At 44.0% G+C, this 16,058-nt stretch overlaps 1 long non-coding RNA gene across 1 annotated transcript in view; it reads right to left on the bottom strand.

Moving 5' to 3' along the window:
• The window catches only part of LOC144499131 (uncharacterized), a 195,113-nt gene that overhangs the window by 30,804 nt on the left and 148,251 nt on the right, over nucleotides 1-16,058 (bottom strand). Inside the window, exon 5 of the long non-coding RNA XR_013498785.1 lies at nucleotides 11,234-11,313. This is a non-coding gene — a long non-coding RNA (uncharacterized LOC144499131). The remainder of the gene's footprint in view (nucleotides 1-11,233; nucleotides 11,314-16,058) is intronic.

Genomic DNA, 16,058 nt, shown 5'->3' on the forward strand with positions numbered 1-16,058 from the left:
TTCTCCTGAGCAAGGCTAAACACACTTGGCACCTACCACCACCGCCTTCTTGGTAACCATGGGTTGACTTGGCAATTTACATGCTACTCTCAGTGGACCTGTGTGTGCATTCCCCACCAATAACCCCTCTGCACACCGCACTTGGTTCAACCTCCTGCCCCTGCTCAATTATTTTGTGCACCCCCTGTAAAGGCTTCACAGATCCCCAGGAGGTCCGTGGACATCAGTCTACCTCGAGTAAACAAAAGTAGGAGGAAATCAACCAAAAGACATTGCATTCAATTCAGACATGCATCACATTGAGAGAATGCTGAGTGCTCATTCTTGACCAGACCCGGGTTAATAGGATTAGGTTGGACGATTATCTCAATTCCTGGATATGATAAGCCACTAACCCTCCCTATTTGTGACTTGTGCAATGCCACATAAAAGGAACAATTTTTACAAGCAAAATGATGACATTTGGTCAGACTTCTCCAGTTACCGGTACTGTTACTTATTGTTCAACATTAGATTCCCTTGAGCTGAATTTGACACAATATTGTACACTTTCATCTGCTTTATTGAAGGCACTTTCAGCCTTTAGTGGGAGCCATACAATTACACATGGCCCGTATTAGGAAAATACAATGCAGCATAATTTCTGCTGTCAGACTAATTACCATTGGAGTTTGAGCTGTGACAAGACCATTGACCTTCAATAGCTTGTTCATGCACAGCATGTAAACGGGTTCGTTATTGTCTTACTCTCCCTGGGCACAGTGTCATATTAGTCCGTAGACTTAAAACAGCTCCCCCCACTGCTACTTCTTCCTCTCTTGAAGGTGCAGCCCACTAGGGGCCAGGCTCACCCCAGCTCCTCAAGTAATCATTGCTTGCATCTTCACAGTGAATACCGATAGGGGAAGACATCACAGCTGAGCGTTATCCAGTCTGGATCTCGTATCAGCTCCAGTAGGCAGGGAGGTCATATCTGGAATCTCTACAGGTTATAATCCAATTCCTCAGTAAACAGTGTCTTAATCAACTAAGCTACTGCTGAGAAGGGAGACAGTACCATTATCAGGAGTGCATGACAATATGCTTCCTGACACACCAAGATTAGCTTCCTAGCAGATTTATTGCAGTTTCCTCTGCATCTTGATGCACTGATCCAACGCTGAATATGAGATCTGAAATTCTTCCCCAAAGGTTTGTGAATATGGGACAACTGGAGGCTTCAAGACTGGATTTTTGTTAAGTAAATGTATCCAAGCAGATATCTTGCGACACGGTGGCAGCATCCTTACCTCTGGACCAGAAGCCCCAGGTTTGAGTCGCCGCACTTTAGGAAGTGTTAGGCATGGAAGGTGTGCTCGTAATCCGACCAGACGGGTTGATTATCCTTACAACACATCCAAAGGCAGGTGGCAAGAGTGGGAGAGATTCCTGGTTGGGTCAAGGCCGCAGCACTTTGCCAAACAGTGTCATGAATCAATCCAATGGATGTTCATGGTTGCAAATGCCCTCATGGGCATGGTACCTGAAGAAGGAAGGGTATTCCGGAGTTTTGGAGCACAGATTAGTAAATGGAGTTGAATGACAGTTCGGCCATGTTCTAATTGAATGTTTGGATGAGTGGTTGATTGTAATTGAGTGGTTGGATGGCCTACTCCTGTCCCTGTGATTCACATCCTGTGATCCTCATATCAATATTTAAGCCAAATCCAGTCGTAGCAGATCTCCTCACTGCTCAGAGTCAAAGATTGTGTGACACTATTGAATGTGCGCTTATCGAGGGAATAATTAAAGCTACTTTTATTGTTTATGATAGTTTTGAATTCAGCTGGTGTTTCCATATCCATAGTTACACAGGGGCTGTGGTATGGGATCAGTGACTGGCAGGAGAGGGCAGAGGACTAGTGTCCAAGTACCAGGATCTACCGCTGAAAGATTGAAAATGTGAAATGCCAAATTAGTGGAAGCAAAATATCCTGGTAGAGCTGCCTGGCATGTGTATGTGAAGCGGAGGGGATTGAAAACCCACAATTAATTCAGCATTAGGCATTTCTGCTCCTCTCCTTTTGTCTTTCTTGGTTGTCAATCTCATGTGTCTATTTAACAAAAGAAAAACAAAAGAGAGGGAGAATAAAGGAAAGCGAAGAACAAAGAAAAAATACTCACAACCACCTCTCGTACTTTTTACGAACCTCAGTGCAAGGCAAAGCGCTTTGCAACCAGTTATTTATTCAAAGTAGCCTTTGCCATAATGTAGGAAACATGGCAGCCATTTTGCATGGCAAGGTCCCACAAACTTTAGCTCAAATCTGTGCATGTTGTCTCTGAGCTCGCTGCCCCAATCAAGAAAGAATTCTAAGAGAAATGCAAGTGAGGCTGATGGAGAAATTCTTCAAAGTCTGAGTTCTGTTCCTGGCCTACTGCCCAAGGATGGTTGGCGCAGAGGGGGCAGCACATCCCATAATTACCAAGGTATCACACCAGCAGGGTATGCACTCAACAACCTACCTACCAAAGTTCTTAAGACTATAGCAACAGAACAAAACAAATCGCCATCACTATCAGTGCAACAACTGGGTCGCTTCGTGCGCATCAGGGTCAATCGAGCAAAGAAAAAGATGCATTTCCCTGGTATCTCTCATAAACGCAAGATGTTTCAAAGGGCTTTTACAGCCAATGAAACATTTTTACCCCACCCTCAGTTCAGAATTCCCAGTGTTTCTGCATCTTGATATTATGGAAATTCAACCACTGATTTTGCTATTGGAATATGTTGTACCAGAAGAAAACCGGAATACATCCTTTTAATAAAAGAAGCCCATAATCATCCAGAATTTTACTTTTTAGGCAAAGGCAGGATGGAATTCCATTCCTAAAAGCCATTATTAATCTTCAAACCCCATGCAGTAAAAACAGAATTTGACCAATTCAGTCACAATGAAACACTGCCGCTTCCAATAGTGTTTCAAAGAAACAGCTAAATAATGCAGCCATCAATCTGGTTGACATGTGACCATGAAACATAGGTTAATATGAGATGGATAAGGAGGAGCCAGGTAGCTTGTGATGTAGGGAACGCAGAGGCTGCAGAGATTAGGAAACTCCCATTTAGACAACAAAAGTTCCACTGGGAATCAAATGGGAGCTCAACATTTCAGTCAATAAGGGAGAAAAACACACACTGGGTCAAGGACCTAGAGTTGGGACATGTTCCTGACAGTAGGAATGCTGATGAGTAAAAGTGAAATGCTGACTGGTGACCCTGTTACCTAGCAATCATTAAAATCAAGCTACATTACGCCGGAACATCATTAACACAGAATCAATTGTGAATATAAGCTAATTAGGGAGCATCAGTATCTCTTAGATACATGTGAACTTCTGCATCTTGGATTAACAGATCGGCACGGTGGCACAGTGGTTAGCACTGCTGTCTCACAGCATCAGGGACCTGGGTTCGATTGCCGGCTTGGGTCACTGTCACCAAGTTCATTTCAGTGTTAAATGTAAGCCTACTTGTGATGCTAATAAATAAACTTTATCAAACTGGTCAAAGAACAGACTCTCAAACTGCAAGTTCCACTCCATATCCTGAAATACAATTGTTAAATTTCAGGACACTGTACAGTCTGTAACTCGATGTCAAAATGCGCTGAGGGGAGCTTTAGACCAAATACAAGAGACACAAAAGCAACAACACACAAGAAGCTCAACAGCATCCAGGACAAAGCAGCCTGCTTCATTGGCACCTCATCCACTATCTTAAATGTCATTCCCTCCATCAAGGTGCACTGTAGCAGCAGTGTGTACTGTCTACAAGATGCACTGCAGCAACTCGCCAGGTCTCCTTCAACAGCACCTTCCAAACCCATGACTTCCACCACGTGGACAAGAGCAGTGGATGCGTGGAGACACCACCAAGTTCCCCTCCAAGCCACATGCCATCCTGACTTGGAATTATATTCAAAAAGCTGGAACTCCCTTTGTAGTCGCATTGTGGGTGTACCTATGCCAGATGGACTACATCAGCTCAAGAAGATAGCTCACCATCACCTTCTCAAGGGAAATTGGGGATAAGAAACAAACCTTGACCAAGCCAGTGGCCCTCATGTCCCGTGAAATCAGCTGATGTATTTGAAGAGGTCGGTTCTAAGAAGTTTCTGACGAGATAAAAATGTTATGAGGCATAGAATTTTACAAGTAGTGGTGGGGAGGGAATTTTAGCTCCTCTCCCTGCCCCAGGCCTGCAAATGGCACAAAGCGGATGGAGGAAGGTGTATTCATAATGGAATGGGGAACTTGCCCATTGCACCTCTGCCCCATTGCGGTCTTAGCAGTGTGAAGTTGGAGAAACATCCGGCTCATCCACAGCTTGTAACTGTGATTCATTCCTCTTTAACACGTTACAAGCTGGGTTCTACAGTCAACATTTTGATCACAGAGTATGTATCAGAAGAGAGACAAGATCCTATTTTACAATTCTGAAGTTCTTTCCCCCATCTTTCCTCTCCTTACAGCTCCCGATGACGCTACGGTACATTTTTCTTCTGGCTATTTTAGAGTTTCGAGCATTTGCAGTCTCTTGTTTAGCGAAGTTGCTTTCATTTAGAAAATTTGCATGTTCACATTCAAACCTTAATAGACAGCCCCGTGCAAGTCTCAAGGGGATAAGAATTCACATCAAAACTTTCCGCCCATCTTAGAAAGCCCACCGCAGGAAAGCCTTTTGCATCTATTATGTATGTAGAAAGGATAAGAGAGAATCAGTGCTGTTTAGCTTTGAACTGGCGGAAAGGGTAAAGCAGGAAGGCAAATAGGGAGAGGAAGACGACTGAACGTAGGCTACAGATAGCACAAATGCGGGTCAACCAAGTCTCTTTTTAGTCAGAGCTCAATGCAGCTGAACTCTGAGAGGACCTGGGAATGTGTATCATAAACACAATCTGCTGTTGAGGGGAAACATAGGGATGCTTTTTGTATATCAGTTGTGAGCTGCACTCAAAAGCATTACCTCCTGTTAACAGCATGCTAATAATTGCAAGTTTCAACATCAAGGGATTCGGAGGAAGGGTCATGCACCATCACATGACTGAATCTTTTGCCAATTTGCCTAGCAAAAGATCTAAACAAGAGACAAATTAAAATGCCTATTTGTATCGAAGCTTGTCGTAAAGGAGTGCCTGCTATATATGTCCGGCTTCAGTGTGACTGAACACACGACACGCGTACACAAGTGCACACAAAATACATTCAATATTGCAACATGTTCCAAGGCCCTACTTAGGCATATTAGCAGAAAAGATTTGACATTGAGCCACATAAATAGTTATTTGTGGTCAAATTAATCTATTTCTATGACCAAAGTGATGGTCCAGGACACATGAGCTCTCTACCCCAACTCGCCAGATCTTCCGCCAGTTGGTACAAGGTAGTGGAAATTGACTAATGAAAGAAAGGTGCCGAGACTGCTTATTGACATCAAATGAGACTGAAGTTAGAATTGAGCTGACTTTTCTCTGCAGATGCTGGTGGATTGCTGTATTTTTCTAGCACACTTTTGTTTCAGATATCAAGTATTTACTGCCTTTTTTTCATTATTTACACAATATAAATCTTATGACGAAACACAGCTCAACATCTAATAATCAAAATGCAATGTTTAAATTTTATTTGCTAGTGTCACAAGTAGGCTTACATTAACACTGCAATGAAGTCACTGTGAAAATCCGCTAGTCACCACACTCCAGCGCCTGTTTGGGTACACTGAGGGAGAATTTAGCATGGCCAATACACCTAACCAGCACATCTTTCGGACTGTGGGAGGAAACCGCAGCATCAGGAGGAAACACATGCAGACACGGGGATAACGTGTACAGGCAGTGACCCAAGACGGGAATCGAACCCGGTCCCTGGCGCTGAGAGACAGTGGGGGGGATTTTACAGCCTCGCTCAAGCGAGACCGGAAATTCCTGCTCGAGGTCAATGGAGATTTCTATTGGTGGACCCTCACCCACGCCAATTCCATGGCGGGCGAGGTGGTAGAGTTCGGCGACTGTGTCACTGAGCTGCCCCAGTGAAGGTACAGGCTGAGTAAAGGTACAGACATTCTGCCACTTCACCCCAGCACACTTTGATAAGAGACACAATTGAATTTTCATAGGAAATTGCATTGTCCACAATTTGACCAAAAAGTGAGATGCATTATATTTTATACAGATAAAGGTTAAACTCATATGAAGGTTAAACTCAAAGGAACTGCAGGTGAGCTCATCTGTTGCCAACATTGCACAGTGCGATTTCAAACATAAAAGGCTGGGCAGAGGGTTGGAACTGTGCTGAGCAGCAATAAGCATGAGGGCTCTATTACTTTAACAAGTATCTCTAGAAATTTTACAGTTTTACAGCACATCTGGCTGCAATCCAAAGTGGAAAGTTGCAAATTAACTTGTATTAACACAGTTGGGAAGTCAGAAATAGGCTTCTTTTTCTCTAATTAACTTCGATCAGGACTTTGAAATCTAGACTAATTAAGTGGAGTAAACAAACTAGTTTTGGAAGCAGAATTACTGAATTATTAATGAAATATTCTGTGGAGGGTATAGCTTGATGATTAACACTTTACTTGGCAAAGTGGTTGAAATGGGAAATGCTCTTTGTTTTATTACTAGGAATTAGGTGCCTCCAGATTCTTCATCTGAGCAGCATGCCTTTTACCAACAAGGATCTGCTTTCCTCATGATAACTTGTTCGCCCAACTCTGCAGACCCAATGACCCAACACCCCAGATTTCTCCAGTTGATTTGATTTATTGTCACGTGTATTGGGATACAGTGAAAAGTATTGTTTCTTGCACGCTAGACCATCAAAACTACCATTCATAGAGCACATAGGGGAGAAAGAAAGGATAGGGCGCAGGATCATAATGTTGCAGTTACAGGTAGGGTGAAGAGTTTTCTTTAAAATAAGAAAAGGTCAAAGGTTAAAGGTCAAAGACAAAATCCACCATATAAGCGAGCACCAGCGCTGTAAAGACGGCTTCCCATCCCATCTTCTGGGTTTTACAATGTTCTAACAGGCCTGTCACGAGGCTATGCCCCTTTAATTTTGTAAATATGATTTCCAACCATTCAACTGACTGGAAATTTTGCAATTTGAAATGAGACAGAACAAATTATTTAAAAATGCAAGGCCATCTGCCAAGCTGAAAGTGAATAAGCAAACAAGACCCCCTCAAGGGAGTGTGAAGACAGAGACATTTTCTAAAGTTCAGAGATCTATCAAAACTCGCCACTGTCTGAGGAAGAGACATTAAAATGCAAAGTACTGGATATTGAAATAATGGCTGCCACAGACAGATCCACCCAACACCTCTTGGAAAAACACAATGGGTGAAGTATAACAGGGCAGGCTACAAGGAAATTGCGAAAAGCTTTTCAGCACGAGAAACAGACCGAAAGCTGTGCTCTCCCTCTATCCCTCGTTTGGAACAAACATATTACCTGGTTGGGAAGATGATGTTACTAGAAATCTACCAGTGAACAAGATCTTGCAATAATTGCAAAATCTTCTGACAACATCTACAAAACCAGCTAATCCAAATCGACTGCAATGTTTATAAATCTGTGCCTCAAGGACATTTAACTATATATTCCTTTAACATTTTTTATTGTACTCGAACTTCTCTTATCTCTGTGCGTAGGTGGGAATGTGTTGAGGTGCACGGGCGGGCGGGGTGTGTCCGAATGACTCCATGAGGGCCAAATGCTTGACATTGTGTTTTTATTATTTTTCTTGGGTATAGTTGTTAATCAATTTACACTTTGTCTCAAGAAAATATTGTTTGATTGGATCCTTATTGTTCACTGCATAAATAGTTAAACACATTTCAATTCAGAAAATGCATATTCTGGCAAAAGCAAAACATACGCCTTTGTTGTGACCACCAAGGAGGCTGAAAAGAGGCAAGCCTGTTCACTCCTTCCCACCTGGTCATAATAGGTGCTAGTTACACTATAACCAGATGACCTCAGGAGTTCAGCTCTGATAACATCATTAAGCACTGTGACTGACAGCTAGTCTGATGGATTAGTGTAATTAGGAGCAAATAACAAAACATTAACTGATGTTAATTTTAAACCAGAATTAATAAAGACTAGGTTCACAAGAATGATCCTCGATTTGAAGGGATTGTCTTATGAGGAAAGGTTAAACAGGTTGGGCCTTTCACAGTGGAATTTAGAAGAATGTGAGGTGATCTCATTGAAACATATCAGATTCTTAAGGAGCTTGACAGGGTAAAGTCTGAGAGGATGATTCCCCTCATGGGAGAGTCTAATTCCAGAGGGCAGAGTCTCAGAATAAAGGGGCACCAATTTAAGACTGAGATGAGGAGGAATTTCTTCTCAGAGGGTTGTGAGTCTTTGGAACTCCTTGCCACAGTGAGCTGTGGGGTAGAGTCCTTGTGTATACTTAAGGCTGAGATAGATTCCTGATCAGTAATGGAATCAAGGGTTACGGAGAAAGGGCAGGAAAGTGGACATGAGGAATGTTGGATTAGCCGTTATTCTGTTGAATGATGGAGCAGGATCCAGGGGCCATCAGCCTACTGCTGTCCCTATTTCTTATGATCTTATGGTCTAAGAATATGGAACCCTGGAAAGTGTTTACTTATTTAACAAAACTAGCTGGAAATTGTGTTGGTTTTCTACAATGGACTGTGGAAGATTGCACGTTTAATTACCAACAATTGCTGTGCCTTCAAAGAGCACTCCCATAAGGTGTAAAAAGATGCAGCAATGTGGCAGCAGGAATTACACTGCTTCTGTTTAGAGATGATCTGGATGCTTCAAAGCTTATTGACTCTGACTCTAAAGAGCAACTTCACCCCAACGTGGAAGGCTGGTAACCTGTACGTTACTTCTTTGGCTCAGTCTGTATAGTTGTGATCTAATTTTGGTTTACAAAGCGCACTCTTCACAACTGTCTTGTTTCATTACACCAATGCGCTCCCATGGTGTCAAATTTGGCCTGCTCATACAGTAGGGCCCAATTTGAGGCTAAACATCTCTTAAGTTGCTCAGTTACAAGAAAAATCACATTTATTAATTGTTTATTTTGGCCAGTGATCTCCCTCTTGTGTTTCAGGGTGAACACTGCAGATATGCATCAGTACATGAAAGTCTGCTAACGTCCACAACAAAATGGTGAACAAGTGGAAAAGCGGCTGCCATTCACCTGTGCCACTGCTGCCATCTTGCCTCCAACATTAATTAGGTCCTTTACGTTACTGGGTTGTTGCCAATGATCATTTAGAAGCAAATTATATGCTGATGAGAGTGCATGACCCAGAAATGACGAGGATACTGGTGCAGGAATACGGCATACTCGAGTGAAACTCCATTGCCCGACAGAGTTGTGAACTCATTTACTGGAATGTGAAAATAGTGGGCAGAGGAACACGACACAATGACATTGCTGCAATTATATCACCAACAACCACTATGGGCTGTCACAGTACATGGAAAACCCGCTTGCACGCATTAATCTGCTGCTTCAAAACATTCTCCTGCAAACTCAGTGCTGCTATGTACCTCATACAAACAATTATGAACAGTTAGCACTCTCAAAGCAGCCACAAAAGTGCTACAAGATTTTTCCCTGCTACATCTGCATGTGGCACATCCTGTCCGTCCCCCCACAAACGTTCCACCATGTCCCTTTCCTAAATGCTCCTTCCCTCCTCCCTAAATACTCCACCCTTCCCCCTCCCCAAATACTCCACCCCACTCCCTCCCCAAATGCTCCATTCTGCCCCCTCCCCAAATGATCGACTCTGCCCCCTCCCCAAATGATCGACTCTGCACCCCTCTCCAAATGATCGACCCTGCCCCCTCCCCAAATGATCGACTCTGCCCCCCTCCCCAAATGATCGACTCTGCCCCCCTCCCCAAATGATCGACTCTGCCCCCTCCCCAAATGATCGACTCTGCCCCCCTCCCCAAATGATCGACTCTGCCCCCCTCCCCAAATGATCGACTCTGCCCCCTCTCCAAATGATCGACCCTGCCCCCTCCCCAAATGATCGACTCTGCTCCCCTCCCCAAATGATCGACCCTGCCCCCTCCCCAAATGATCGACTCTGCCCCCTCCCCAAATGATCGACCCTGCCCCCTCCCCAAATGATCGACTCTGCACCCCTCCCCAAATGATCGACTCTGCCCCCCTCCCCAAATGATCGACTCTGCCCCCTCCCCAAATGATCGACTCTGCACCCCTCTCCAAATGATCGACCCTGCCCCCTCCCCAAATGATCGACTCTGCCCCCCTCCCCAAATGATCGACTCTGCCCCCCTCCCCAAATGATCGACCCTGCCCCCTCCCCAAATGATCGACTCTGCCCCCCTCCCCAAATGATCGACTCTGCCCCCTCTCCAAATGATCGACCCTGCCCCCTCCCCAAATGATCGACTCTGCTCCCCTCCCCAAATGATCGACCCTGCCCCCTCCCCAAATGATCGACTCTGCCCCCTCTCCAAATGATCGACCCTGCCCCCTCCCCAAATGATCGACTCTGCTCCCCTCCCCAAATGATCGACCCTGCCCCCTCCCCAAATGATCGACTCTGCCCCCTCCCCAAATGATCAACCCTGCCCCCTCCCCAAATGATCAACTCTGCACCCCTCCCCAAATGATCGACTCTGCCCCCCTCCCCAAATGATCGACTCTGCCCCCTCCCCAAATGATCGACTCTGCACCCCTCTCCAAATGATCGACCCTGCCCCCTCCCCAAATGATCGACTCTGCTCCCCTCCCCAAATGATCGACCCTGCCCCCTCCCCAAATGATCGACTCTGCCCCCCTCCCCAAATGATCGACTCTGCCCCCCTCCCCAAATGATCGACCCTGCCCCCCTCCCCAAATGACAGACTCTGCCCCCTCCCCAAATGCTCCATCCTGTACCTTTCATCAACTTTTCTTATGCCCGACAATATGACAATATTTCAATAAAGTTGATTCTTCATTTCCAGCTCGGCACAAATATATTCATTGCATTATTGAAATAAAACAAATTGAGCTTGATCGCAGGCGGGAACTGTTGCTGAAATCAACCTGAAAATGACCCTGCACCTCACACGATATTTAAAAGATGGCTTTTAACCCAAACCTTTGGTCTTTCCTTATGCTGTCACTTATTAATTGTATATATTAAGAAGCAAGCGAATGTAGATATATTTACCCCAATGTTTCACACACGCTGCCACACCCTGTGCATTGACTACAATTCATTCACCTCTTCAGAATGATGCTCCAGAATCCCTGTAAATAGAAGCACACATTGTAAAGATGCAGCAAGAAAATGGTCATCGACAGCTAATTGCTGATGCAAGATAGACACTGGGTAGCTGTCAGTTTGTATTGGGAATCCAGGCTAGTGGAAATCTTTATAAGTCCCCATGAGAGAGAGGGGGGAAAATAAAGAACCAAACGTACTGCTCTTAGCATTGTTTGATAGATCTGTCCTCTGACCCTGACCATTTCTCCTCCTCCCCCATTAGCCACTGCAATGTCTAAAGCTGTATGATAAATGAGCTGCGATTTCTCTTCCCTTTACAGTGGCATTCTGACTAATGGGAAGTGCAATTTTACAGTGTCCATTCCTCTCATTTAGAAAGATGTCAAAAGTGTCACAGGCATAGCATCCACACAATGTGGGGCTGGGGGTCAGCCAGCTCTTATGGGATGACTCTGCATCCACATACACACAACACAGGGGCAGATGTGTGCCATTCAGCCCATCGAGCCTGCTCTGCCACGCATTATGATCATGGCTGATCATATACTTCAATGCCTCCCCCCCCCCCATACTATCCCCATGTCCTTTTCTATCATAGATATTCAGAAATCTATTGATTTCCACTTTAAACATGCTCAATGACTGAGCTTCCACAGCCCTCGAGAACAGATCATTCCAAAGATTCACAACCCTCCCAATAAAATCATTTCTCTTCATCTCATTCCTAAGTAGCTTAGTCCTTATTTTGAAATTTTGCCTCCTGGTTCTAGACTCCCCAACCAATGGAAACATCTTACCTGTTTCTACCCTATCTGTCCCTTTAAATATCTTATATGTTTCAGTGAGATCACCTCTCATTTATTGAAACTGCAGAGAGCACAGCCCAGTTTGCCCAATCTCTCTTCATAAGGCAGTCATGCCATCCCAGGAATAAGTGTTGGGGCCTTTGTTGATCTCTCTCAATGGGAACCAAAACTGCGCATAGTACTCCAGGTGCAGCCTAACAAGGTTCTATATAATTGAAGCAAGACTTTGCTACTCCCATACTCAAATCCTCTTGCATTAAAGACTAACGTACAATTAGCCTTCCTAATTGCTAGCTGACCTGCATGTCAGCTTTCAGTGACTTATACCCTTTGTACGTCCATATTTTCTAATCCCACACTATTTAAGAAAAGCTCTACACAACACATCCACCTACTAAAGTAGATAATGTCACATTTTTCCACATTATATTCCATCTGCCATGTTCCTGCCCACTCACTCCTGCCCAGTCAGTCCAATTCCCCTTAAAGCCACTTTGCATCTTCCTCACAACACACATTAAGACCATAAGACATAGGAGCAGAATTAGGCCATTCGGCCCATTGAGTCTGCTCCACCGTTCAATCATGACTGATATTTTTCTCATCCTCATTCTCCTGCCTTTTCCCCATAACCCCTGATCCCCTTATTAATCAAGAACACACATTCCCACCCAGCTTTGTATCATCTGTGAACTTGGAAATTTTACATCTGGTCCCCACATTGTGAACAGTTGGGGCCCAAGTACTGATCCTCAGGGTACCCCACTAGTAACAGCCTGCCAATGCAAGAATGGCCTGTGTATTCCTGCTCTCAATTTTCTTCCTGTTAACTGATCCTTAATCCATGCAAGCACATCAATCCCACATGCTTTAATTTTGTGAACCAACCTCCTGTGGGGAATTTTATCAAGTACACTTTATCAAGGAATACCCAAGTATACCTCATCTACTGATTCCCCTTTATCAATTCTGTTGGAAACATCTTCAAAAAGCTCGAAGAGCTCTTCAAATATGATTTCCCATTCATAAGTCCATGTAGGCTACGGCCAATCTGATCATTATTACCTAAGTGTCCATTTACAACATCCTTTATTACAGATTCCAGCAACTTCCCTCCTACTGATATAAGTGAATAAAGAGACAATTTACACTCCAAATTAGAGAGCCTTGGGTCTAGAATCTAAGTAATCACAAGATAAATTCTTTCTAATCTTAGCTGAAGAAGCCATTTAAGAAAAATACACACTGTTAATATGCATGAAGCTTAATGTGTATTCATTTTGAAGGATATAGTTGGTTTGTGCAATATTCATAGTTGAAGTTCTCATTCAGAAAGATTAAAGTATGACTGTTGAGAAGGTGAGGCTCTTAGCGTGCAGCCTTGCTAGATGAGAGGACAGGTTATAGAATCAGTCCCATCTGCATCCAATGGCCCCTTCTCATGATGCTTCATATGAGGATATTAGGTGGGTGAGTCCAGAACCAGGGATCACAAGCTGAGGATTCAGGGTAGACTATTTAGGACAGAGATAAGGGGACATTTCTTCACCCAAAGAGTGGTGAGCCTGTGGAATTCATTACCACAGGAAGAAGTTGATGCCAAAACATTGAATGTATTCAAGAGGCGGCTGGATATAGTACTTGGGGCGAATGGGATCAAAGGATATAGGAAGATAGCAGGATTAGACTATTGAGTTGGATGATCAGCCATGATTGTAATGAATGGCAAAGCAGGCTTGAAGGGCCAAATGGCTTCCTCCTACTCCTATCTTCTATGTTTCTATGTTTGTATGATATGGTCTCACAAAAGGACCCTTACAAATATTGTATTTTATCTTGCTCTTAGGGCAGCACGGTGGCACAGTGGTTAGCACTGTTGCCTCACAGCGCCAGGGACCCGGGTTCGATTCCCGGCTTGGGTCACTGTCTGTGTGGAGTTTGTACATTCTCCGTGTCTGCATGGGTTTCCTCCGGATGCTCCAGTTTCCTCCCACAGTCCAAAGATGTGCGGGTTAGGTGAATTGGCCATGCTAAATTGTCCCTTAGTGTCAGGGGGGCTAGCGAGGGTAAATATGTGGGGTTACGGGGATAGGGCCTAGATGGGATTGTGGTCAGTGCAGACTCGATGGGCCGAATGGCCTCCTTCTGCACTGTAGGATTCTATGGTACCATGATTCTATGTGGAAAACGTGAGCAATGCAGTATTTATTGTCTCTGCCTAGCTGTCCTGCAGGTATCAAGGATTAACCACCGAGTATGAGACTGGGGTCTCAACCAGCCAGTGTGGCACACATTCCTTTCCTCAGGCCCCAGGTGCATGTTTACAAAAATCTGACAGCCAATGTGCTCATATTTTGGTGCCAGTCCAAAAATACCAGATATACCAAACTCAATTTGACAACAATATGATTTAAACTTCGGTCCGCTGGTTTGCCATTCCAGTACCAACTACATTACTGAACCCTGACTAGAGCTTCTGGTGACAAGGCATACAACACAAATAGTTTTAAGACATTTAGCTACTTCCAAAAATGTCATATACTTTTAGGTTGTCACCTAAAGAAATAAAAATTGGGATTAGAAATACTGCATAAGGCCAGAAAAGGTTCCTTTCCTCCCCTGCACTGCCTTGGTTGAGCTCAGCTGGCCTTGTTACCATCATCCTCAGCACCTCTGGGACTGGAAGGAATAAAAACAAAATCAGCCAGCGCTTGTGTACCTGATCATTGTTGAGTGAAGATTTCACGCACTTAAGAGGTAGAGTAAGAACAGGACTGTGTTTGGGTGTGAATACCTGTGTTAATTGAATAACCAGTGGACAATTACAGCCAACGTGAGGAAGGACAACCTAGCTGAGGTACTTGAGAGATGCCCAATCCCCATGGTAAGCCCACCCCAAGTCAGCAGCTTCTGGATAGGAGGAAAGAACAAACATTTGGAAATCTTTGCTTGGCTGTATCTTTTGGTCTCGACTCAATTGCTGGTGCTTTCCTCAAATTCAGAAGGTGCTAATTTCAAGCCTGATTCCAGAGAATTGAGCACAGGTCCAGGCCGACATTCCAAAGTAGCACTGAGGGAGTATCACACTGTCAGCAACGGCGGTTTGAGATATCAAATACAGGCCCGATCTGCCCTCTCGGCTGGGTGTAAAAAGCAACCCCATTGCACTTTTTGGAAGAGCAGCTGGGCTTCTTTCCCTGGTTATCAGACCAATATTTATACCTCAACTTACAATACAAACTGATTGTCTGGTCTTTATTACATTGCCGTTTGTGAGGCTTTGTAAACAGATTGCTGGGTTTCCTATCTTACAACAGTCGCTACACTTCAAATGTATTGTGAAAACAAGGACAAAATGTCCACTTTTAAAAGGATGATCAAGCGACAAACTCAAGTTATCCTCAATGCTCCATAAAACAACAACCTATGTTACGACCAGGTGAGAAGACGTGAACTGGCTCTCCTCTATTCAACCACCTCAGTTGGTCACAACAAAGGATAAGGTTTCAATTTCACAGTGCCTTTTCCAAATAAGAACATATTTAGCTGCTTAAGCTGTGAGCAATAAGGAGCCGGTAAAGCAAGATTTTGAGTCAAACGAAAAGAGTAAGTTTATTGATCTCCAAACCAGAGGCAAATATTAATAAACACATGACATCAAGCATTCACATGAAAGAAAATAATATACGGTTAAAGGTCCTTTGATTGTCCTTGAGGTGTACATTTTAAATATTGCAGCTGATTTAAGTTAGCTGGTTTCTTGGATTTGGTCAGATGTAGAAGATGGTGTAATTATTACAAAATTTTGGTTCACTGGGTCGATTTCTGGTAGAGTTGGTTTCTCAAACTGGACACGTGCCTATTCCAAAAGAAAGAAAGAAGAAAGGTAGGGAGTGAGAAAGAGAGAGAGAGCGCAGCCCTCAGAATGTTTCTGCTGAAGATATTCTCAACACTACCTGTGT

This window comes from Mustelus asterias, chromosome 9 (assembly GCF_964213995.1).
Source record: "Mustelus asterias chromosome 9, sMusAst1.hap1.1, whole genome shotgun sequence".
In the NCBI taxonomy this organism is placed as follows: domain Eukaryota; kingdom Metazoa; phylum Chordata; class Chondrichthyes; order Carcharhiniformes; family Triakidae; genus Mustelus; species Mustelus asterias.